Consider the following 12395-nt stretch of genomic DNA (forward strand, 5'->3'; position numbering starts at 1 on the left):
TACGTGGAGAGGCCGACAGCTGGGTCCACGGCCGCATGCAAGGAAATGCCTCCTTATTACACGCAAAATAATGATTCCTCCACCTGACATCAGGGACCCACCGAAAGGGCCTCTATACTTCACGAAATTTTTTTACCGCCGCTGACAGCTCGGACCCACCAGCTATATCTTCGCACGCAAGGAAGTGCCTCCTTGTCACGCACAAAAAAAATGAATACTCCCCCTGTTAGCTGGGACCCAGTATAGTGGCAGGCTGACTTGTGGGCCTACTAAGTTGACGGGGACGGAGGGCTTTGTCAACTTAGTAAATATGCACGATTCTAGATCCAGTGACCGTACGATGTCTATCCAACGGCCGTAGTGCTTCTTCAACATCTGGTCTTCTTGCTCCAGCCGCCCAAACCAGCGTCGGTCGTGCCTCGTGCTCCTGCCTCCCATGGTCGGCTGTGATGCGGCGGAGGCCTCACCGCCCCCTACTACTCCCATCGCTGGCTAGGCCATCCCTCTACTCACCCACACCCCGTGTTATTCTGTGGCGACGACAGCCTCACACCGCAGCGAACCAGTGAACCCTCGTACTCCACTACGCGTGGGCATCCACTACCGCGTCTTCCCTGGCTCCATGTTGTCCCCTTCCTAGGCCTCGCCGTCGTCCACCGCCCTGGTGCTCTCGGTGCGGCGTGGTCAACGTGGTCAAGGAACGACTTCCATCGGACGTGGACTATACGTGGAGAGTCTGACAGCTGGGTCCATGGCCGCAGCAAGGAAGTGCCTCCTTATTACGTGCAAAATAATTATTCCTCCACCTGACAGCGGGGACCCACCGGACGGGCCACCATATTTCATGAAAAAAATGTTTCCCCCCTGACTGCTGGTACCCACCAGCTACATCTTCGCACGCAAGGAAGTGCGTCCGGGCAAAAAAAAACGATTCGCCCCCTGACTGCTGGGACCCACCAGCTACATCTTCGCAGGAAAGGAAGTGCCTGACAATCTGGGACCCACCTGGTCGAAGCGTACGTAGCGTTGTCATTCTGGTCTCAAACGTGTACGTACATATATACTGGTGGATGTAGAGGCGCGCACGTGTCGTAGTAGAGGCGCGTATGTGTCGTAGTAGAGGCGTGTACGTAGCATGTACACGTACATACAACGGCCAGGGTGCAAGAAAGAAAATATGGCCACGTATGTGTACATACGGGCGGGGTCTCGAACGCCTACTCGCGCATACGTACGGCCAGGGCTCATGTACATGGCTGGGTCGGAACGGAGAAACAGCGTCGTCATCGTGTTCATGGGGAGGCAACGGAATGCATCGTGTTCATGGGGAGGCAACGGAATGCATCGTGTTCATCAGGAGGCAACGGAATGCGTGGTCATGTTCATCGAGAGGGCTTGGATGGAACATGCGATGGAAACGAGGCCTGGCGTACCGCACAACGGAGGAAACAGACCTCCTACGTTCCGAACGGGGTCCTGTTGATCGGGAGAGGTCTGGCGTACCGCAAAACGGAGGAAACGGACCTCCTACGGTCGAAACGGGGGTCCTGTTGATCGGGAGGGGTGTGGCGTACCGCAAAACGGACGAAACGGACCTTCGATGGTCGAAACAGGGGTTTTGTTGATTGGGAGGGGTGTGGCGTACCGCAAAACGGATGAAACGGACTTGTGTTGGAGCGCTACGGTCGAAACGGGGGTCCTGTTCATCAGGAGGGGTGTGGCGTACCGCAAAACGGGACTCCACGGGATATTGTTCATCTCCACCGTCGACCGCCTCCAGCCTCCATGGGCTACCGTCGACCTCCTCCAGCCTCCACGGGCTCCTGTTCATCTAGCCTCCACCACGCGCTACTCCACCGGCTACTGTTCAACCACCCCTCCATGGGCACCCCTCCACCGTCTACTGTTCATCCAGCCCTCCACACCACGGGGTCCTGTTCAACCACCCCTCCACAGGCACCCCTCCATCTTCTACTGTTCATCCAGCCCTCCACCACACCACGGGGTCCTGTTCATCCAGAGGCAAAGCCACCGCTCACTGTTCATCCAAACCCCCCCGCAACGCTCACTGTTCATCCCGGAGGCAGCATCGATCGGCTTCAGTTAGCAGTAGTAGCGAAGGAATCGCTCGATCGGGTTTGGTTAATAGCCATCGATCGATCGCTCGGGTTCAGTAACGCGTAGCCTGCAGTGCAATTGCTCGGGTTCAGTTAGAGCCCGACGCCTCGCTCGGGTTCAGTTAGAGCCAACGCCTCGCACACACGCGCGTACGTGTACGAGAGAAACGCGCATCGCTCGGCCCCGACCTCCCACCGTAACCGGGAACTCGCTGAAATTTTCCTCGCCCTCGCTTCTACCACGGTTTTTTCCGTCATGGACGACCCAAAGAATGTCATGCAGCTGCTCCTCCGGCCCGCCCAGGACGAAAAGCCCATTTTCTATCATGATTTTTTGTCATAGAAGTAGGAGCCCACCACATCTATGATGATACCGGGTTTTGTCACAATTATCGTCATAGAAGTGTCATATGTATGACAGAACAAAATTTCGTTCAGTCCAAAATGTCACGGATGTGTCTTTTTTTTGTAGTGAGGGTTCTCCCCTTCTAGAGAAGTGTCTTGGGAGTAAAACCAAGTTTGGTTCGAGTCCTTGGGATGACTGGGCAGTTTGGTGGCTGAGAAGGTGGTTTCTTTCCGCCTCTGAATCGAAATGCCACCTAACTCTAGGTTGGGCCCATCTGTGAACTTAGTCTGCCAGTTTAAATAATAAAATTCTCTGAATAGTTCTACAGTGGGCTCCTGTTGAAGGTAAACCTTGTAGAACACTTGAAAGTTGCAGATGTTTGAAACGGAATTGGGCCCGATGTCTTGAGGATGGAGCTTGAAAAAGTGCAACACATCACGGAAGAATTTTGAGCCGGGGGGGGGGTGAAACCTCGGAGCAGATGATCAGTGAAGACAATTACTTCACCTTCCTTGGGCTGAGGAGGGGTTTCTGTTCTTGGGACCCTCCAAAGGATGACATCGTTTTTGGCTAAGACGCCCGTTTGAACATATTCATTCAATGTTTCCTCGGAGACCCGGGAAATGACTCAGTTGCATGAGGTGACAGTCTTGGCTTTAGACATTTTTGACTACAAAGGAAAATATTGCCGGGTAAAGGGTTGTGATGCTAAGCCGGGTAATGGGCAAAAAGTCAGTGCTACAATGGTTGACATGATTAAACCGAAAGGCAGTGCTGGGTTATGCAAATTATGAACGCATATTGGCGGCTTAGTAAGGGGACTAATGCTATATGGCGGGTTATGGTTTATCATATAAGCCGCCCGTATGATCACAGTGTGACATATCTGAAAGTGATTTTTTCCTAAGTAATGGACAAACAGATTCCATAGATTGATGCTATGATTTTCGATCTGCAGTACTTCATAAAATAAAATAAATTATAGACCTAAAGTGAAGGCAGTGGAAGAACTCATGTGTTCGGATGGATCTTATACAGAAAAAGTATCTACTATGATTGGAAAAGGAATGCTAAGCTATTACCGCGCGTTTTCAATATCATGTGCAGATTCAGCTACAAGATCTAGAGAGGAAGAATAGAGAAGAACTCTGACGAACTGGGCAAACCCTAATGGAGATCTGCTATGTGGGAGGAGGAGTACTTACATATGCTGTTGAACAGCGAAGGCGTGCCGCAATGCCCGGGTCCGTTCAAGCTGATGCAGCGGCTGGAGTTGAGGCAGTTCACGAAGGCTGACGGCGGCAGAGCTTGGGCGCGCAGGGGCGTTGCGAGGAGGAAGATGGAGACGAGGAGGCAAGGGTGAAAAAAATGAAAAGGGCCCTTGTCCCTATTTATAAGGAGATGGATAAATGGCATGCGTGGGAATCGAGGAATCCAAAAAATGGTTATGTGGCTACGCAGACACCTTGATTTTTGGGTGATCCATTAAAGATAAAGATCTATTGAGATGTCCTGGGCTTCATGCAAAGTTAATGCGAGATGACGTCATGGCAGGTTAACACAATTCTGAGATGTGACATCATGGCGGCTTATAATGAATTGGTAAGGAATTAGCGATGGAAGATTCTGCTAAGTCAAGTGGTTAAGATTGATGTGAACAAGTTCAAATCAACCCGGGGCCTAATGCTGGGGATATAACTACTGGGTATGACCCGCCCAGGAGTCATGCCACTGTTGGCTTAAGATGAAGAGGCCCAAGAAGGAATGAAGATTGCGGTTCATAGAGCAAGCTTATTGAAGGCCCAAGACTCGGGGACGACTTGAGGCCCACTGTGTGAGCCGCCATATGTTTAACTTGTATTGCAAGGCAAGCTTAGTTAGTTACCAAGCCGGACACGTTGTGTATGAGCCGGCCAGGACTCTGTAAGTTGATACGTCTCAACCGTATCTATAATTTTTGATTGCTCCATGCTATATTATCTGCTGTTTTGGACATTATTGGGCTTTATTATCCACTTTTATATTATTTTTGGGACTAACCTATTAACCGGAGGCCCAGCCCAGAATTGCTGTGTTTTTGCCTGTTTTAGGGGTTCGAAGAAAAGGAATACCAAAAGGAGTCCAAATGGAATGAAACCTTCGGGAACGTGATTTTCTCAACGAACAAGACCCATGAGACTTGGACCCTACGTCAAGACACAAAAGAGGAGGCCATGAGGTAGGGGGCGCGCCTACCCACCCAGGCGTGCCCTCCACCCTCGTGGGCCCCCTGTTGCTCCACCAACGTACTCCTTCCTCCTATATATACCTACGTACCCCCAAACGAACAGATACGGAGCCAAAAACCTAATTCCACCGACGCAACTTTTTGTATCACGAGATCCCATCTTGGGGCCTGTTTCGGAGCTCCGCCGGAGGGGGCATCGATCACGGAGGGCTTCTACATCAACACCATAGCCTCTCCGATGAAGTGTGAGTAGTTTACCTCAGACCTTCGGGTCCATAGTTATTAGCTAGATGGCTTCTTCTCTCTTTTTGGATCTCAATACAATGTTCTCCCCTTCTCTTGTGGAGAACTATTCGATGTAATCTTCTTTTGCGGTGTGTTTGTTGAGATCGATGAATTGTGGGTTTATGATCAAGTCTATCTATGAATAATATTTGAATCTTCTTTGAATTATTTTATGTATGATTGGTTATCTTTGCAAGTCTCTTCGAATTATCAGTTTGGTTTGGCCTACTAGATTGATCTTTCTTGCAATGGGAGAAGTGCTTAGCTTTGGGTTCAATCTTGCGGTGTCCTTTACCAGTGATAGTAGGGGCAGCAAAGCACGTATTGTATTGTTGCCATCGAGGATAACAAGATGGGGTTTTCATCATATTGCATGAGTCTATCCCTCTACATCATGTCATCTTGCTTAAGGCGTTACTCTATTTTTAACTTAATACTCTATATGCATGCTGGATAGCGGTCGATGAGTGGAGTAATAGTAGTAGATGCAGGCTGGAGTCGGTCCACTTGTATCGGACGTGATGCATATATACATGATCATACTTATATATTCTCATAACTATGCTCAATTCTGTCAATTGCTCAACAGTAATTTGTTCACCCACCATAGAATACTTATGCTCTCGAGAGAAGCCACAAGTGAAACCTATGGCCCCCGGGTCTATCTTTATCATATTAATCTCCTACTATTTAGTTACTTCCTTTGCTTTTTTACTTTGCCTTTATTTTACTTTGCATCTTTATCACAAAAATACCAAAAATATTATCTTATCATATCTATCAGATCTCACTCTCGTAAGTGGCCGTGTAGGGATTGACAACCCCTATTCGCATTGGTTGCGAGGATTTATTTGTTTTGTCCAGGTATGAGGGACTCGCGCGTAGCCTCCTACTGGATTGATACCTTGGTTCTCAAAAACTGAGGGAAATACTTACGCTACTTTGCTGCATCATCCCTTCCTCTTCGGGAAAACCAATGCAGTGCTCAAGAGGTAGCATAAGCCGCCGGGCATCAACCTGTATATAAAGGGGTGACCCGGCGACGGGTTAGCTCAAGAAACAACTGATCAAGTACTAGGTCAAGCGTATTCTCTCCCTGTTAATCAAAACCCAAGCAATACAACCTAATGCGGGAGTAGGCTTTTACCTCGTTGAGAGGGGCCGAACCTGGGTAAACTCTCTGTGTCCTTTGTCCCGTTTAACCCCTTTCAAGCTAACCTAGATGCGATGGCTCCACACCTAAGTCCTTTCGCTTGGGCATCTGCCGTGTTAAGTCCACGATAGGGTGCTTCCAATCAGGAGACCAAGTGCAAAAAACGAAACGGGCCTAGAGATGGGCAATGCCCGTTTTGTGGAGTTGCGGAGGACCTGAATCACATTCTCTTCTATTGTGTGTCCACGCAATTCATGTGGAGCTGCTTTTGGGAGTTTGGGATAATAATTGGTACACAACCTCCTTCCCTGAGTGGCACCAGCTACTGGCTAATTACACTGGCCAGGTTCGAAGATTGATGTGTGATACGTCTCCAACGTATCTATAATTTTTTATTGCTCCATGCTATATCATCTACTGTTATGGACAACATTGGGGTTTATTATCCACTTTTATATTATTTTTGGGACTAACCTATTAACTGGAGGCCCAACCCAGAATTGCTATTTTTTGCCTGTTTTAGGGTTTCGAAGAAAAAGAATATCAAACGGAGTCCAAACTGAATGAAACCTTCGGAAACGTGATTTTCTCAACGAACAAGACCCAGGAGACTCGGACCCTACGTCATGACACAAAAGAGGAGGCCACGAGGTAGGGGGGCGTGCCTACCCCCCAGACGCGCCCTCCACCCTCGTGGGCCCCCTGTTGCTCCACCGACGTACTCCTTCCTCCTATATATACCTACGTACCCCCAAACGATCAGATACGGAGCCAAAACCCTAATTCCACAGCCGTAACTTTCTGTATCCATGAGATCCCATCTTGGGGCCTGTTCCAGAGCTCCGCCGGAGCGGGCATCGATCACGGAGGGCTTCTACATCATCACCATAGCCCCTCCGATGAAGTGTGAGTAGTTCACCTCAGACCTACGGGTCCATAGTTATTAGCTAGATGGCTTCTTCTCTCTTTTTGGATCTTAATACAATGTTCTCCCCCTCTCTTGTGGAGATCTATTCGATGTAATCTTCTTTTTGTGGTGTGTTTGTTGAGACTGATGAATTGTGGGTTTATGATCAAGTCTGTCTATGAACAATATTTGAATCTTCTCTGTATTCTTTTATGTATGATTGGTTATCTTTGCAAGTCTCTTCGAATTATCAGTTTGATTTGGCCTACTAGATTGATCTTTCTTGCAATGGGAGAAGTGCTTAGCTTTGGGTTCAATCTTGCGGTGTCCTTTCCCAGTGATAGTAGGGGCAACAAGGCACATATTGTATTGTTGCCATCAAGGATAACAAGATGGTGTTTTCATCATATTGCATGAGTTTATACCTCTACATCATGTCATCTTGCTTAAGGCGTTACTCTGTTTTCATTAACTTAATACTCTAGATGCATGCTGGATAGCGGTCGATGAGTGGAGTAATAGTAGTAGATGCAGGCAGGAGTCGGTCTACTTGTCTCGGACGTGATGCCTATATACATGATCATATGTAGATATTCTCATAACTATGCTCAATTCTGTCAATTGCTCAACAGTAATTCATTCACCCACCATAGAATACTTATGCTCTTGAGAGAAGCCACTAGTGAAACCTATGGCCCCTGGGTCTACCTTCATCATATTAATCTTCCAATACTTAGTTATTTCATTTGCTTTTTACTTTGCATCTTTATCATAAAAATACCAAAAATATTATCTTATCATATCTATCAGATCTCACTCTCGTAAGTGGCCGTGTAGGGATTGACAACCCCTTATGGCGTTGGTTGCGAGGATTTATTTGTTTTGTGCAGGTACGAGGGACTCGCGCGTAGCCTCCTACTGGATTGATACCTTGGTTCTCAAAAACTGAGGGAAATACTTACGCTACTTTGCTGCATCATCCCTTCCTCTTCGGGGAAAACCAACGCAGTGCTCAAGAGGTAGCAAGAAGGATTTCTGGCGTCGTTGCCGGGGAGTCTATACAAAAGTCAATATACCAAGTACCCATCACAATCCCTATCTCCCACATTACATTATTTGCCATTTGCTTCTCGTTTTCCTCTCCCCCACTTCACCCTTGCTGTTTTATTCGCCCCCCCTCTCTCTCTATCCTCCCTCTCTTTCTCTATTTGCCTCTTTTCGCCCGCATGCTTTTTGTTTGCTTGTGTGTTAGTTTGCTTGCTTGTCACGGTGGCTCAAGATAATACTAAATTGTGTGACTTTACCAATACTAACAACAATGATTTTATTAGCACTCCGATTGCTCCTCTTACCGATGCTGAATCTTGTGAAATTAATACTGCTTTGCTGAATCTTGTCATGAAAGATCCATTTTCCGGCCTTCCTAGTGAAGATGCCGCTACCCATCTAAATAGCTTCGTTGATTTGTGTGATAGGCAAAAGAAGAAAGATGTGGATAACAATATTGTTAAATTGAAGCTATTTCCTTTTTCGCTTAGAGATCGTGCTAAAGCTTGGTTTTTGTCTTTGCCTAAGAATAGTATTGATTCATGGAATAAGTGCAAAGATGCTTTTATCTCTAAGTATTTTCCTCCCGCTAAGATCATCTCCCTTAGAAACGATATTGTGAATTTTAAGCAACTTGATCATGAACATGTTGCACAAGCTTGGGAGAGGATGAAATTAATGATACGTAATTGCCCTACTCATGGTTTGAATCTGTGGATGATTATACAAATTTTTTATGCCGGATTGAATTTTGCTTCTAGAAATCTTTTAGATTCAGCTGCCGGAGGCACTTTTATGGAAACCACTTTAGGATAAGCTACTAAACTCCTAGATAATATTATGGTTAATTATTCTCAATGGCATACTAAAAGATCTACTAATAAAAAGGTGCATGCGATAGAAGAAATTAATGTCTTGAGTGGAAAGATGGATGAACTTATGAAATTATTTGCTAGTAAGAGTGTTCCTTCTGATCCTAATTATATGCCCTTGTCTACTTTGATTGAGAATAATAATGAATCTATGGATGTGAATTTTGTTGGTAGGGACAATTTTGGTAACAACGCGTATAGAGGAAATTTTAATCCTAGGCCTTATCCTAGTAATCCCTCTAATAATTATGGTAATTCCTACAACAATTATTATGGAAATTATAGTAAGATGCCCTCTGATTTTGAATCTAATATTAAAGAATTTATTACTTCGCAAAAGAATTTCAATGCTTTGATTGAAGAAAAATTGCTTAAGATTAATGAGTTAGCTAGGAACGTTGATAGAATTTCTCTTGATGTTGATTCTTTGAAACTTAGATCTATTCCACCTAAGCATGATATCAATGAGTCTCTCAAAGCCATGAGAATTTCCATTGATGAGTGCAAAGAAAGAACCGCTAGAATCCGTGCTAAGAAAGATGCCTTTATAAGAGCGCGTTCTTCTAGTTCCTATGAAAATAAAGATGAAGATCTAAAAGTTATTGATGTGTCCCCTATTAAATCTTTGTTTTGCAATATGAATCTTAATAATGATGGGACTGATTATTATCCACCTTTACCTAGAAGATGTTCCAAGAATTCAGAGTTTTTAGATCTTGATGCTAAAATTGATGAAAGTGGGATTGAAGAAATTAAAACCCTAGATGTTGCTAAACCCACTATTTTGGATTTCAAGGAATTTAATTATGAAAATTGCTCTTTTATTGATTGTATTTCCCTGTTGCAATCCGTGCTAAATTCTCCTCATGCTTATAGTCAAAATAAAGCGTTCACTAAACATATTGTTGATGCCTTGATGCAATCTTATGAAGAAAAACTTGAATTAGAAGTCTCTATCAATAGAAAACTTTATGATGAGTGGGAACCTACTATTAAAATTAAAATTAAGGATCATGAATGCTATGCTTTGTGTGATTTAGGTGCTAGTGTTTCCACGATTCCAAAGACTTTGTGCGATTTGTTAGGTTTCCATGATTTTGATGATTGCTCTCTAAACTTGCACCTTGCGGATTCCACTCTTAAGAAACCTATGGGAAGAATTAATGATGTTCTTATTGTTGCAAATAGGAATTATGTGCCCGTAGATTTTGTTGATCTTGACATAGATTGCAATCCTTCATGTCCTATTATTCTTGGTAGACCTTTCCTTAGAACGATTGGTGCAATTATTGATATGAAGGAAGGAAATATTAGATTCCAATTTCCGTTAAGGAAAGGCATGGAACAGTTTCCTAGAAAGAAAATTAAATTACCTTATGAATCTATTATGAGAGCCACTTATGGATTTCCTACCAAAGATGGCAATACCTAGATCTATCCTTTCTTTTAATGCCTAGCTAGGGGCGTTAAATGATAGCGCTTGTTGGGAGGAAACCCAATTTTATTTTCATTCCTTGCTTTTTACTCCTGTTTAGTAATAAATAATTCATCTAGCCTCTGTTTATGTTGTGTTTTTGTGTTTAATTAGTGTTTGTGCCAAGTAGAACCGTTGGGAAGACTTGGGGAAAGTCTTGTTAATCTTGCTGTAAAAAACAGAAACTTTAGGGCTCACAAGAACTGCTGCCATTTTTATTTGGAAAGTGCTATTTAGTTAATTCTTTTCGCAGATGATTAATAGATAAATTCGTCACGTCCAGCAATTTATTTTAGAATTTTTGGGGTTCCAGATCTTGCGCTAGCTACAGATTACTACATACTGTTCTGTTTTTGACAGATTCTATTTTTCGTGTGTTGTTGTCTTATTTTGATGAATCTATGGCTAGTAAAATAGTTTATAAACCATAGAGAAGTTGGAATACAGTAGGTTTAAAACCAATATAAATAAAGAATGAGTTCATTACAGTACCTTGAAGTGGTCTTTTGTTTTCTTTCGCTAACGGAGCTCACGAGATTTTCTACTTTATGTTTTGTGTTGTGAAGTTTTCAAGTTTTGGGTAAAGATTTGATGGATTATGGAACAAGGAGTGGAAAGAGCCTAAGCTTGGGGATGCCCATGGCACCCCCAAGATAATCTAAGGACACATAAAAGCCAGAGCTTGGGGATGCCCCGGAAGGCATCCCCTCTTTTCGTCTACTTCTATCGGTAACTTTATTTGGAGCTATATTTTTATTCACCACATGATATGTGTTTTGCTTGGAGCGTCTTGTATGATTTGAGTCTTTGCTTTTTAGTTTACCACAGTCATTGTTGCTGTACACACCTTTTGAGAGAGCCATACATGATTGGAATTTGTTAGAATACTCTATGTGCTTCAGTTATATCATTTGAGTTATATAGTTTTGCTCTAGTACTTCACTTATATCTTTTAGAGCACGGTGGTGGATTTGTTTTATAGAAACTATTGATCTCTCATGCTTCACTTAGATTATTTTGAGAGTCTTAAATAGCATGGTAATTTGCTTAAATAATCCTAATATGCTTGGAATTCAAGAATAGTAAAAACTTTCTTATGAGTGTGTTTGTCAGGACCCCGACTCAATGCCACATCGATCTAGCATGTAACACCTCATATCACTTTGCGGCCTCACGCACGGTATTCCCACGGGTGTCGCCTTACCTTTGCCCGGGACCGTTTGCGCCTTTTGGCACACGTATATGACAGTGTCGCTAGCATCCATATGATAAGGAGTCCGGGCTGACATGGCTAGTCGTAAACCCAAAGCGGCACAGACTTACAGGGACAGGCATCCATGACCCAACATTGAACGTGTCGGTCATCAGCGAGTGAATCCAGGCTGTAGCACTGGGCTAGCAGGACTCCGGTGAACCGGGCTGTAGCGGGCTAACAGGACTCCGGTATTCACCGCGTGACATTTCCCCGAAGGGACAGACACAGGAACGAAGAAGGACACATGCCGGCCAGCCTAAGTGTTCCGGAGCAGTAGCAAGCTACCATGGCTCGGTGGAAACACTAGGAGACATTTCCCCGTAAGAGAGGCTACTAAAGATAAACAACTAGATGGTCAGATCCCACACATACCAAGCATTTCAATAACATACACACAATATGCTCGATATGTGCAAATACAACATGGCATCACAACATGACTCTATGACTCAAGTAATCTATTCAATAGGCTCCGAGGAGCGAGATATTACAAACATGGGTCTCATGACCCAACATTCAGAGCATACAAATCAAAGCACAAGCGGAAGCTATCATGTCTGGGTACAGACATCTATAAATGAAAAAGGCTGAAAAGCCTGACTATCTATCAGATCCTGCCGAGGGCACAAGATCGTAGCTGAGGTATCAAGCTAAACGTCGAAGTCCACGTGGAACTACTAGTGAGACTGAAGTCTCTCTGCAAAACATAAAA

This window comes from Triticum dicoccoides, chromosome 4A, assembly GCF_002162155.2.
Source record: "Triticum dicoccoides isolate Atlit2015 ecotype Zavitan chromosome 4A, WEW_v2.0, whole genome shotgun sequence".
In the NCBI taxonomy this organism is placed as follows: domain Eukaryota; kingdom Viridiplantae; phylum Streptophyta; class Magnoliopsida; order Poales; family Poaceae; genus Triticum; species Triticum dicoccoides.